The sequence below is a fragment of the Gorilla gorilla genome, chromosome 11 (genome assembly GCF_029281585.2).
Source record: "Gorilla gorilla gorilla isolate KB3781 chromosome 11, NHGRI_mGorGor1-v2.1_pri, whole genome shotgun sequence".
NCBI classification, from domain to species: domain Eukaryota; kingdom Metazoa; phylum Chordata; class Mammalia; order Primates; family Hominidae; genus Gorilla; species Gorilla gorilla.
This window is the reverse complement of record NC_073235.2, coordinates 88280185-88293780: the sequence shown is the minus strand read 5'-3', so window position 1 is coordinate 88293780 and position 13596 is coordinate 88280185. Positions and strand designations below refer to the sequence as shown.

General features: G+C 36.3%; 1 long non-coding RNA gene across 3 annotated transcripts in view; it reads left to right on the top strand.

Annotated features, from left to right (window-relative positions):
• LOC115933795 (uncharacterized) overlaps window positions 1-13596 on the top strand; it is a 199649-nt gene that overhangs the window by 133185 nt on the left and 52868 nt on the right. The window lies entirely within an intron of this gene.

Genomic DNA, 13596 nt, shown 5'->3' with positions numbered 1-13596 from the left:
AATGGCCTAACACACTGGTGATATTGTCTGAATATTTGTGTCCTTCCAAAATTCATGGTGAAACTTAATCCCCATTTTGGTAGCATTAAGAACTGGGTCCTTTGGGAGAAAATTAAGTCATAAATGCTCTGCTCTCATAAATGAGTCTAGTGCCCTTATAAAAGGGGCTTGAGAGAACCTTCTGACCTTTTTACCATGTGAGGACACTAACAAGGCTCCATCTATGAAGCCCTCGCCAGACACTAAATCTGCTGGCACCTTTATCTTAGACTTCCCAGTCTCCAGAACTATGAGCAATACATTTCTGTTTTTCATAAATTTTCTAGTCGAAGGTATTTTTTTACAGTAGCCAACACCCGAGACAAAAATGGGTACCAAGAAGCTGCTGTAATAAATACCTAAAAATGTTCCAGCAGCCGTAGAACTGGATAATAAATAATTCTGGAAGAGTTATGTGGTACATTTGCAAAAAACAGAGTGTTAAGGTTGATTCTGGTGAGGGCCCAGGAGAATAGAGTTGTGGAGAATGCCAGAATCTTACAGACTATCTGAAAGGTTATGAGGAAAATTTGATAGGAATATGGACAATGAAGGTAACGAAGTCTTGTATGGCAATGGGAAACATGTCATTCGAAACTAGAAGGACATCCTTGTTTTAACGTGGCAAAAACTTGGCTAAATTGTGTTTATGCCCTGGTGTTTTATGGAAAGTAGAACTTGTGAGTGATGAAGTAGGATATTTGGTGAAAGATACATCTAAGCATAGTGTTGACGGTGTAGCATGACTTTTATTGACTTCTAAAGGGTGTGACTGAACAAACATTTGATAACATTAATATAAACAGAAGGAAGCCAGTAGTTATTTATCAAGACAGTGAAAAAATGATCCTGAAGGCATTTTGCAGATAATTGGTGCTGCCCCTCCCATCGCAGGCTCAGAGTGCCAAGGCCTACGGGCAAAACAATGACAAAAGGGGAGTCTTGGGTACTCCTGGTACTTTACCTAAGTCTCTGCTCCCCATATTCTGGTATAGTGCTCCTTAGTTGTCCCAGATGTGGCTCAAGTAGACCAAGGAGCAGTGCAGGCCACAGCGGCTTCCCCTTTGGAAGGCACATTGTAGTAATCCATGCTGGCATCAGTGTAATGCTTATTCTGGAGATACACAGAGTTGGAGAGTTTTAGGGGTATGGCTACTTCCACCTAAATTTTAAAGGATGCCTGAGAGAGCAAATTTTATGAATGAAATTTGTGCTCTTATAAAAGACATTTCATGGACTGCTTTGCTCATTTTGCCATCTGAGGGTACAGCATTTGGCCCTTCTGCCATGTGAGGATACAAGAAGAGAGTACCACTTTGAGGCAGAGAGCAAGCCCTCACCAGACACCTAATCTGCTGGTGCCTTGATCACAGACTTTCTGCTTTCCAGAACTGTGGAAAAATCTTTTGTTTATAGATTACCCCATCTAAGATATTTTTGTTATAGCAGCCCAAATGAACTAAGAACACTCTCTTCTTTTGTGTTTAGTTGATTTTTTTGTAGTTTGATTCCTTTCTCATTTTCTTTCATATATTTATTTTGAATATTGTCTTAATGTATACTATGGAGATTACATTTAACATTGTAATTTATAACATACAATTTAATTGCTCTCAATTTAACTTCAGTAGCATGGGGAATTTCTGCTCCTATACAGCTTAATCTTCCCCATTTCCCTGTATATTGTCACAAATGGCTTTTGAATATATTGTGTGGACAACACCATAGATTTATAATTATTTTCATAAGTTTGCCTTTTAAATTCTGTAGAAAATGAAAAATGTAATTAGAAATCAAAAATATATCTTTTATTTTTAATAAAATAAAAGTATTTTATTACTTATGTATTTATTTATGTATTTGCCTTTGCCAGAATTTTATTTATTCATGTGGCTTTGACTTACTGTCTAGTGACTTTCATTTTAACTTGCAGGACTCCCTTTGTCATTTCTTACAGGAGAAGTCTAGTGCTAACAAGCTCCCTCAACTTTTAAGCGTATCTTATAAGAAATTATGAGGCACAGAATTCTTAGTTGACAATTTTTTAACAAAAAAATTGACACTGCTTTTATGATTGCCTTTTTTCCAAATTTATAAAATTGTAGTAAAATACACATAACATAAAATGTACAATTGGAATCATATTAAAAGTTTATATGTCAGTGGTATTAAATACATTCATAATATTGTGCAGCTATCACCACTACTATAGTTTTTGAATAAATTTATCCCCTCAAAATTCATGTTAAAATTCTATCCCTAGTGTTGTAGTGATGGGAAGTGAAGCCAAGTAAAAGGTGCTTGGGTCATGGGAGTGGGTCCTTCATAAATGACTTGTTATTATTTTCATGTGCATTTTTCTTTTTTTTTTTGAGATGAAGTCTCACTCTGTCACCCAGGCTGGAGTGTAGTGGTGCAATCTCGGCTCACTGCAACCTCTGCCTCCCAGGTTCAAGGAATTCTCCTGCTTCAGCCTCATGAGTAGCTGGGATTACAGGTGCATGCCACCATGCCCTGCTAATGTTTTTTATTTTGTACTTTTAGTAGAGATGGGGTTTTGCCATGTTGCCCAGGCTGATCTCAAACTCCTGACCTCAAGTGATCTACCTGCCTCGGCCTGGGATTACAGTGCTGGGATTACAGGCGTGAGCCACTGCACCTGGCCGGTAGTGCATTCTTACTCTGGCAAGACTAGATTAGTTCTTGTAAAAATGGAGTAATTTCTGTGAGAGTGGGTTGTTATAAAGCCAGGACACTTTTTGTGTTTTGCTTCTTTGCATGTGTCCACTTCCCCTTTGATCTTCTCCGCCATGTTATGAGATAGCACAAAAGCTCTTACCAGAAGCCAGGGCCATGTCTTTGAACTTCCCATCCTGCAGAACTGTGAGATAGATAATTCTGTTTTCTTTATAAATTACCCAGCTTTAAGCATTCTACTATAGAAACACAAAATTGACAAAAGCATAAAATTGGTGCCAAGGAGTGGGTATTGCTATACAGATAACTTGAAAATGTGGAAATGTCTTAGGAACTGGGTAATGGGTAGAGGTTAGAAAAGTTTGGAGGATCCGGCCAGAAAAAAGACTGTATTGTTATGAATAAAGCATCAAGGGTGATGCTGGAGCAGGCTCAGAAGAAGGCTAAACGTGAGGTAAATTTTGACCAGATGAGAAGTAGTTATTTGTAAAATGAGCAAAGGTTATCCTTGTTATGCAGTTGTAAAAAACATGGTTGCATTGTGTTCATGCCCTAAGGATTTGTAAAAGACCAAACTAGAATACCTGGTGAAAGAAATTTCTAAATATCAAAGTACTCAATAAGCAATATAGTTGCTACTTTTAATGGCTTATGATCAGTTACAGCAGTAAAGAAATGACCTAAAGGCAGAATTTATAATTAAAAGGGAAGCAGAAAATAAAGATTTGGGAAATTCAGTCTGACCATGTGGTAAAGAATAAGAGCATTTGCAGGGGAGAAATCAAAGGATACAACTGAGCAATCACTTTCTTAAGAGATTTCATGAATAAAAGGGAACCAGATGTTAATAGTCAAAGCAATAGATAAGAGGGAGTAAAGGCATTTCAAAAGCCTTTGAGATTACCCTCCCCATTACAGGGGTCTGGGAAGACAGAATGACTTTGGGGGACAGGCCCATGGTTCCAACACCCTGTGCTGCCTAAAACAGTGCTCCTTGCATCCTGGCCATTCTGACTGAAGCATCTGTGGCTCAAATGGCCCCAAGTACAGCTCAGATCATTGCTCTGGAGGCCCAAATGGTAAGTCTTGGAGATTTCCACATGGTGCTGTCTGCAGACCTGCAACATGAGGGTATTTTGTATGTGAGAAGAACATGAGTGTTGGGCAGCCAGGGGTAGAATGCTATGGTTCAAATGTGGTTTGTTGTCACCACAATTTTTGTTAAAATTTGATACCCAACATGATGGTGTTGGGAGGTAGGGACACTTGGGAGGTATTTTTTGCCATGGGGGAAGATCCCTCATAAATGGCTTGGTGCCATTCCTATGGTAGTATGTTCACATTCTGGTGAGGCTGGACTAGTTCTTGCAATAATGGATTGGTTCCTGTGAGAATGGGTTGTAACAAACCCAGGATGCCCCTTGCATTTTGCCTCTTTGCGTGTGTCCACTTCCCAGGTGATCTTCTTTCTCATGTTATAACGCAGCAGAAAGACTCTTGCCAGAAGCCAGGACTATGCGCTTAAACTTCCCAACATGAAGAACCATGAGTGAAATAATCTTTTCTTTATAAATTTCCCAGCTTCAGGTTTTCTGTTATAGCAACACTAAACGGACTAAGACAACCACCATCCATCTCCTTAACACTTTTTGTCTTGTAAAACTGAAACTTAACCCATTAAACAATATCTTTTCATGCTAAGCCCTCCAGCCCTTGCCAACCACCATTCTACGTTCTGTCTCTATAATTTCAGCTAAGACTCTAAGTATCTCATTTATGTGAATTCATACAGTTTTTGTGTTTATGTGACTGGCTTACCTCACTTTGCATAATGTGCTCAAGCTTCATCCGTGTTGTTGCCTATGTCACAACTTTCAATCTATTTGTGTCTTTGATACTAAAGGGAGCCTCTTGTAGACAGTATAAAATTGAATCATGTTTTCTTAAATCTAGTCTGTCAGTCTTTGTCTTTTGATTTGAAACAGTTTGATTCATTTACACTTAAAGTAGTGACTGATAAGGAAAGACATACTTCTGTCATTTTGCTATTTGTTTTCTATATGATTTATCACTTCTTTGTCCCTCATTTCCTGCATCACTGTTTTTTATGTTTAATTTTTTGTTATGAAATATTTAACTTTCTTTTTCATTTACTTTTGTATTTTAAGGTATTTTCTTTCTAGTCACCATAAAGATTACATTCAACATTCTAAAATTACAATAACTTAATTAGAATTATACTATTTTAACTTCAGTGATTTACAAAATCTCTGCTCTGTTATTGTTTTGTCCCTATCACTTTCAGTTATTGTCACAAAGTTACACCTTTATGCATTGTGTGTATAAAAGTATAAAGTGATATTTTAAATGCATTCTTCTCTTAAAGTATAAATGTGAAGTTATAAACCAAAGTTACAATAGTACTAGCTTTTAGACAATTGTTTTTAAAATACGTTAGTACCTTAAATCATGTAGAAAACTAAGATGGTATTATAAATGTTACGTTAATACTAGCTTTTATAATTTCCAATGTATTTATGTTTATGTACATTTTATTTCTTCATATGGCTTTGAATTACTGTCTATTGTCTTTTCATTTCATCCTGCAGGACTTCCTTGAGCATTTCTTGCAGAGTAGGTCTAGTGGTAAGAAAATTCTTTAGCTTTTGTTCATATGAATATGTCTTAATTTTCTTTGTCACATTTGAAGGACAATTTTGCTGGGTATAGACTTTTTGCTTGGCTTTTTTTTTTTCTCCTTTAGCAGTTTCAATATATTGACCCCTTGCACTCTGACCTCCAAAGTTTTAATGAAAATTCTGCTGACAATCTTAAGGAGATTTTGGGCTGAGACAATGGGGTTTTCTAAATATACTATCATGTCATCTGCAAACAGAGACAATTTGACTTCCTCTTTTCCTGATTAAATACCTTTTATTTCTTTCTCTTGCCTGATTGCCCTGGCCGGAACTTCCAACACTATGTTGAATAGGAGTGGTGAGAGAGGGCATCCTTGTCTTGTGCCGGATTTCAAAGGGAATGCTTCCAGTTTTTGCCCATTCACTATGATATTAGCTGTGGGTTTGTCATTAAGTAGCTCTTATTATTTTGAGTTACGTTCCATCAGTACCTAGTTTATTGAGAGTTTTTAGCATGAAGCGCTGTTGAATTTTATCTAAGGCCTTTTCTGCATCTATTGAGATAATCATGTGGTGTTTGTCATTGGTTCTGCTTATGTGATGGATTATATTTATTGATTTGGGCATGTTAAACCAGCCTTGCATCCCAAGGATGAAGCCGACTTGACCATGGTGGATAAGCTTTTTGATGTGCTGCTGGATTTGGTTTGCCAGTATTTTAATGAGGATTTTCACATCGATATTCATCAGGGATATTGGACTGAAATTTTCTTTTTTTGTTATGTCTCTGCCAGGTTTTGGTATCAGGATGATGCTGACCTCATAAAATGAGTCAGGGAGGATTCTCTCTTTTTCTATTGTTTGGAATAGTTTCAGAAGGAATGGTACCAGCTCCACTTTGTACCTCTGGTAGAATTCAGCTGTGAATCTGTCTGGTCCTGGACTTTTTTTTTTGGTTGGTAGGCTATTAATTGCTGCCTCAATTTCAGAACTTGTTATTGGTCTATTCAGGGATTCAACTTCTTCCTGGTTTAGTCTTGGGAGGGTGTATGTGTCCAGAAATTCATCCATTTCTTCTAGATTTTCTAGTTTATTTGCATAGTGGTGTTTATAGTATTCTCTGATGGTAGTTTGTATTTCTGTGGGACCGGTGGTGATATCCCCTTTATCATTTTTTACCGCATCTACTTGATTCTTCTCTCTTTTTATCTCTATTAGTCTGGCTAGTGGTCTATCTATTTGTTGATCTTTTAAAAAAAACAGATCCTGGATTCATTGATTTTTTTTGAAGGGCTTTTTATGTCTCTATCTCCTTCAGTTCTGCTCTGATGTTTGCCACAAAGACAATAAATTACCTAGAGATACAACTTACAAGGGATGTGAAGGACCTCTTCAAGGAGAACTACAAACCACTGCTCAAGGAAATTTGAGAGGACACAAACAAATGGAAAAACATTCCATGCTCATGGATAGGAAGAAGCAACATCATGAAAATGGCTATACTGCCCTAGGTAATTTATAGACTCAATGCTATCCCCATCAAGCTACCATTGACTTTCTTCACCAAATTGGAAAAAAAATACTTCAAATTTCATATGGAGCCAAAAAAGAGCCCGCATAGCCAAGACAATCCTAAGCAAAAAGAGCAAAACTGGAGGCATCACGCTACCTGACTTCTAACTATACTACAAGGCTACAGTAACCAAAACAGCATGGTACTGGTACCAAAACAGAGATATAGACCAATGGAACAGAACAGAGACCTCAGAAATAACACCACACATCTACAACCATTTGATCTTTAACAAACCTGACAAAAACAAGCAATGGGGAACGGATTTCCTATTTAATAAATGGTGTTGGGAGGACTGGCTAGCCATATGCAGAAAGCTGAAACTGGATCCCTTCCTTACACCTTATACAAAAATTAACTCAAGATGGATCAAAGACTTAAATGTAAGACCTAAAACCGCAAAAAACCCTAGAAGAAAACATAGGCAATACCATTCAGGACATAGGCATGGGCAAAGACTTCATGACTAAAACACCGAAAGCAATGGCAACAAATGCCAAGATAGACAAATGGGATCTAATTAATCCAAAGAGCTTTGTATAGCAAAAGAAACTATCATCAGAGTGAACATGCAGCTTACAGAATGGGAGAAATTTTTTGCAATCTATCCATCTGACAAAGGGCTAACATCTAGAATCTACAAAGAACTTAAACAAATTTATAAGAAAAAAAGAAACACCCCTATCAAAAAGTGGGTGAAGGATATGAACAGACACTTCTCAAAAGAAGACATTTATGCAGCCAACAGACATATGAAAAAAGGCTCATCATCACTGGTCATTAGAGAAATGCAAATCAAAACCACATTGAGATACCATCTCACACCTGTTATAATGGCAGTCATTAAAAAGTCAGGAAACAACAGATGCTGGAGAGGATGTGGAGAAATAGGAACACTTTTACACTGTTGGGAGTGCAAATTAGTTCAACCATTGTGGAAGACAGTGTGGCGATTCCTCAAGGATCTAGAACTAGAAATACCATTTGACCCAGAAATCCCAATACTGGGTATATACCCAAAGGATTATAAATCATTCTAATATAAAGACACATGCACATGTATGTTTATTGCGACACTGTTGACAATAGCAAAGACTTGGAACCAACCCTAATGCCCATTAATGATAGACTGGATAAAGAAAATTTGGCACATCTATGCCATGGAATACTAAGCAGCCATAAAGAAGGATGACTTCATGTCCTTTGCAGGGACATGGATGAAGCTGGAAACCATCATTCTCAGCAAACTAACATGAGAACAGAAATCCAAGTACCGCATGTTCTCACTTATAAGTGGGAGTTGAACAATGAAAACACTTGGACACAGGGAGGGGAACACAGGGAGGGGACACTTGGACAGACACCAGGCCTGTCGGGGGGTGGGGGAATAGGGGAGGGATAGCATTAGGAGAAATACCTAATGTAGATGATGTGTTGATGGGTGCAGCAAACCACCATGGCACGTGTATACCTATGTAACAAACGTGCACGTTATGCACATGTACCTCAGAACTTAAGGTATACTTTTTTTAAAAAAAGAGAAATCTGCTGACAATCTTACTGAGAATTCCTGTGACATGTCACTACTTTCTTACTGCTTTCAAAATTCTCATTGTCTTTTGAAAATATAATTATAACATATCTCAATGTGGTTCTTTTTGAGATCATCTTACTTGGAGTTTGTTGACTTTGGATGTTTATATTCACATCTGTCATCAAATGTGGGAAGTTTTCAGACATTCTTCAAATATTCCTTCTCCCCCTTTCCCTGTCTTTTCCATTTGGGACTCACAAAATGCATACATTGATCCACTTGATGGTAACCTACAGGTTCCTTAGGTTCACTTCACTTTAATTTTTTAAATCTATTCCTCAGACTAATTAATTTTCATTGTTCCATCTTCAAGTCTGTGGTTTTTTCTTCTGCCTGCTCAAACCCACTTTTTTTTTATAACTTAAACATTATTGTTATTTAAAAGGAAAATACATTTCTATGTGTATTGCTTACAAACAAAAGCACTAATGAATTGAGATGAAAGATATTTACATGGGTATATACATATATGTGTACCAAAGCAATCAATTGATAGTTACTTTTCGTTAACATACTCATGCTGTACATAGGCATGTGTATCCTTTCTCAATTATTGTATCTCTTTCCAACAGTTATACATCTGCATAACCATTGTCTTTAATATATATACACTATTCCATATACATTGTAATTAACTATTACTTTGAACATTTAAGGTATTTAATTTTTTTCACTACTATAAGTAAATACCATGGTAAGTATTTTTTTACACAGATAGCATTTTCTTTTTTTTTTTCACAATAGCAAAGACTTGGTACCAACCCAAATGTCCAACAATGTTAGACTGGATTAAGAAAATGTGGCACACATATGCCATGGAATACTATGCAGCCATAAAAAATGATGAGTTCATGTCCTTTGTAGGGACATGGATGAAACTGGAAATCATCATTCTCTGTAAACTATAGCAAGGACAAAAAACCAAACACCGCATGTTCTCACTCATAGGTGGGAACTGAACAATGAGAACACATGGACACAGGAAAGGGAACATCAAACCCACTTTTGAATCTCTCTAGTAAATGTGTTATTTAGGTTATTGTAATTTTTGCCTCTAGAATTTCTTTTTGTTTTCCATTTAGTTTTCTATGTCTTTCATTAATATTTTGATTTTGTTCATACACAGTTTTAACTTTATATCTTTGAGCATCTTTAAGAATGTTGTTTTTAAGTGTTTTTCTAGTATATTTGCTGTCAGGCCTTTTTAAATAACAATTTTTGTTGATTTATTTTTTTTTTCGTTTGAATGAGCCACACTTTCAAGTTTCTTTGTATGCCTTGTGAGTTTTCACTGGAACTGGACATTTGAATCTAAGAAATGTGGTAATTGTGGAAATCACATTATCCCCTTCCTAGTTTGCTGTTTTTAGTTATTTTTTTTAATTGTGGCTTTCTGTATCCCAAGGATCTGCCTGAGATGTAAACTTAAGGTCTTCTCAGGTCTTTTCTGAGACTGTACCTTTTCCTGAGCATGTATGAACACTTTATTATTTTCTTTGTATATGCATTGCTTTCTAATGTCTAGTGTTTAATGTCTAGCTCCCAAAAAGGGAGAAAAATTTAAGGTGATGAAAGAGACATCAGTCCTTCAAATCTTGGAAATCACTTTAGCTGTAAGTGAAATCATTTTTACAATGCAAGAAGGTGCAGCAACAATTACCACCCACCTCTGTCTGTACCTCTTTAATGAGATTCAGCAATCAGTGATCAGAGATGACACTCATGAAACTTGGAGGAAATGGTCCTCCTTGCCAACCTGTGCTCCCACAAGTTGTGTGCAGATTCCTCCAAGAACATAAGCACAGCTGCCTGCCACCAGGATGGGAATTCAAATAGGTAGCTTCTACTGTGCTAAGAAATTGAAATTAACTGCAATTTAGCATCCATGCCTTATTCTAAAATATATCAACTTTCAGTCAATGCCAGAGTTCCAAAATAGTTACATCAGCCATATTCTGCCAGTAAAATTGTTGTCTAGGCAAGGTGAGAGACTTCTTGTGCTTTCTACTCTACCTTCCCAGAATCTTATCTTTGGCTTTTGACATTTTGATTATAGTGTGTCTTGGTGTGAGTATCTCTGAGTTTATTCTACTTTGAGTTCTTGGAGCTGTTTGGATTTACAGATTAATGTCTTTTGCCAAATTTATAAGTTTTTAAAATTATTTGTTCTTATATTATTTTTCCTCCTTACATTCTTTGGTCTCTTGATGGTTTTTCTTAGGTCCTTTAGGCTGTTTACTTTTCTTCATTATTTTTTCTTTCTATTTCTCAGAATAAATAATTTCAATTGTTCTGTCTTCAAGTTCACTGATTATTTCTTCTATGTGTTCCAACTCTGCTATTGAATCCCTCTAGTAATTTTTTTCTTTTAGTTATGGTATTTTTCAGCCTCAGAATTTCTGTGTGATTTCCTTTCTACTATTTTGGTAACATATATAATACATAAAATTTTCCATTTTTATCATTTTAATGATTTTAAGTGTATAGTTCCCTAACATTAAGTACATTCACCTGTTTTGTGATTATCATTTCTATTCATTACCAGAAGTTATCATTCCAAACAGAAACACTGTGCTCATTACACAATAATTTCCCATTCCTCCCTCTCTCCAACTGTACTTTCTACTTTTTCCTACTTTTTTCTTTTCTACTTTTTATTTCTCCTTTCTTTTTATATAAATTTGTCTACTCTATGTACTCCATAGAAGTGGAACAACATTTTCTCTTTTGTGTCTCCTTTTCACTTAGCATAATGTTTTCCAGCTTCTTCCTTTTTGTAAAATGTATCAGAATTTCATTGCTTTTTAAGACTGAATTTAAGACTCCATTGGGTTTCTCTCTCTCTCTCTCTACACACACATACACACACACAACTATATTTTGTTTATTTATTCATCTACTGATTAAAAATTTGGATTTCTTTTGCATTTAGCTTTGTGAAAAATGGTGCTATAAACATTGGTGTACTATTATATGTTTAAATCCCTGCATTCAATTATTTTGGGTGTATACTGAGAAGACAAAGTAATAGATTATGTGGTCATTCCATGTTTAAGTTTTTTGAGGAACCTGCAAACTTTTCCACAGTGAATGTTTACTTTCTTTTTATAGTTTTCTCTCTTTATTAATATTTGTATTATTTTCTTGATTTATTTTATTCTTTGTCTATGTATTTTTTTAGCTCTGTTAGTATTTTTTAAATAGTTGTTTTATAGTCTTCATATAATTAATCCAAAGTATAAACTTCCTTAGGCATGGCTTCTAGTTATTTATTTTGTTCCTTTAAATGAGCCATACTTTCCTGCTTCTTTGTATTTCTTGTGATTTTTGTAGTTGTTGTTGAAAACTGGGCATAATAATACTATGTGGTAACTATGGAAATCAGATATTCCTCTTTTCCTGGAGTTGTTGTTTTTCGACTGCTGAAGGCTTTAGTGGTTTATTTGTTTAGTGTCTTGACAGTGTATTTGACAGTGTATTTTTGTAAAGACTCTTCCTTGTGTGATCACTGAAGTATCCATTCCTGGTATGCAGTTAGAGTTTTCACAGAGATTTCCTTGAACTCCAGTATTTAAAGAACAAAAACAAAACAAACAAGCAAACAAGGAAACAACTAAAAATATATCTCGCAGTCTGTGCTTATCAGATCTGTGCTAAGGAACTCCTTCAATTCTTAACTAGGCTTGCACAGAGCCAAAGGAAAAACCTGAGGTAAAAATCTTACGTTTTGTTCTTTTCTGAAGATAGATCTTCCCGTATACATGTGCATGGCTTTCTAAGTTCCCCCACGTAGAAGCTGTGGGCATCTTAATTTCTTAGAAGATTTTCTCCCCAGTTTTTTTTTTTTTTTTCTGGTTCTTTGGTTATTTTTTGCCTCAAGCATCTCCAGGTTGTTATTTGGTTTGCAGTGTTTTTGAGCAATGTCCACTGCTTTTCCAGTCTGAGTTCCCAGTTAGATAAAACAGAAACAAGTGCCTTGCTTTAGCTGTTCATGTGGCACACAGAAAGTTGAGAACAGACATACACAGTAATTTTAGAATAAGATCTGCTGTGCTGTCTCAAAAAGGCCCCACACTGGAATGTAGACTCCTTTGTTCAAGACTGCTACTGGGTTGAGAAAAGGGTTTGGGCAAGGGCAAGTAAATATACCACAAATCTTTCCTGTGTTTCTTGATTCAGTGTTTGATTAATTGCTGTAAACTTTTGACTGTTTTTCAGAGTTCTGAAGAAGTTGCTTCTGACATATTTTTTCTTATTTTTCTGTGGGATGATAAGAGCTTGGAGCTGCCTGCTCCACCATTTTGCTGCAATATTAACTGGGGTTTTAGTTTGTTTATTTCTTTTACAACAATGACTACCAAGTCTTCTGATTTTATGTCTGCATCCATTTTGATTGGCTACTCTCAAAGTAAGAAAGAATTTTGAACTAGAAATTTACCTACAAATTAAATCTTGATCTAACTCTTCTTTATCTTTTTTTTTTGAGATGGAGTCCCCAGGCTGGAGTGCAGTGGTGTGATCTCAGCCCACTGCAACCTTTGCCTCCTGGGTTCAAGTGATTCTTCTGCGTCATCCTCCCGAGTAGCTGGGATTACAGGCACCTGCCAACATGTGCAGCTAATTTTTTTTGTATTGTTAGCAGAGACAGGGTTTCACCATGTTGGCCAGGCTGGTCTTGATCTACTGACCTCAAGTGATCCACTCTCCTTGGCCTCCCAAAGTGCTGGGATTACAGGCATGAGCCACCGTGCTCAGCCCTAACTCTTCTTTTTCTAACTCAAAGTATATTTTAGCAGCATGCTCATATACCTTTTCAACAATATATTCAATAAGTAAATCACTAAAGAAATCAACATTTGAACTATGCAAACTAATTTTTGTAATGGAATTTTATCAGAGGAACCTGCCCCCAGTATTACAACATAAGTTCTTTCTATTTTCCATAAGTGTCAGCCAGCTGAGAAATAAACAGAAAGGGTACAAAGAGAGGAATGTTACAGCTGGGCCACCAGGGGTGACATCATGTATCAGTAGGACAGTGATGCTCACCTAAG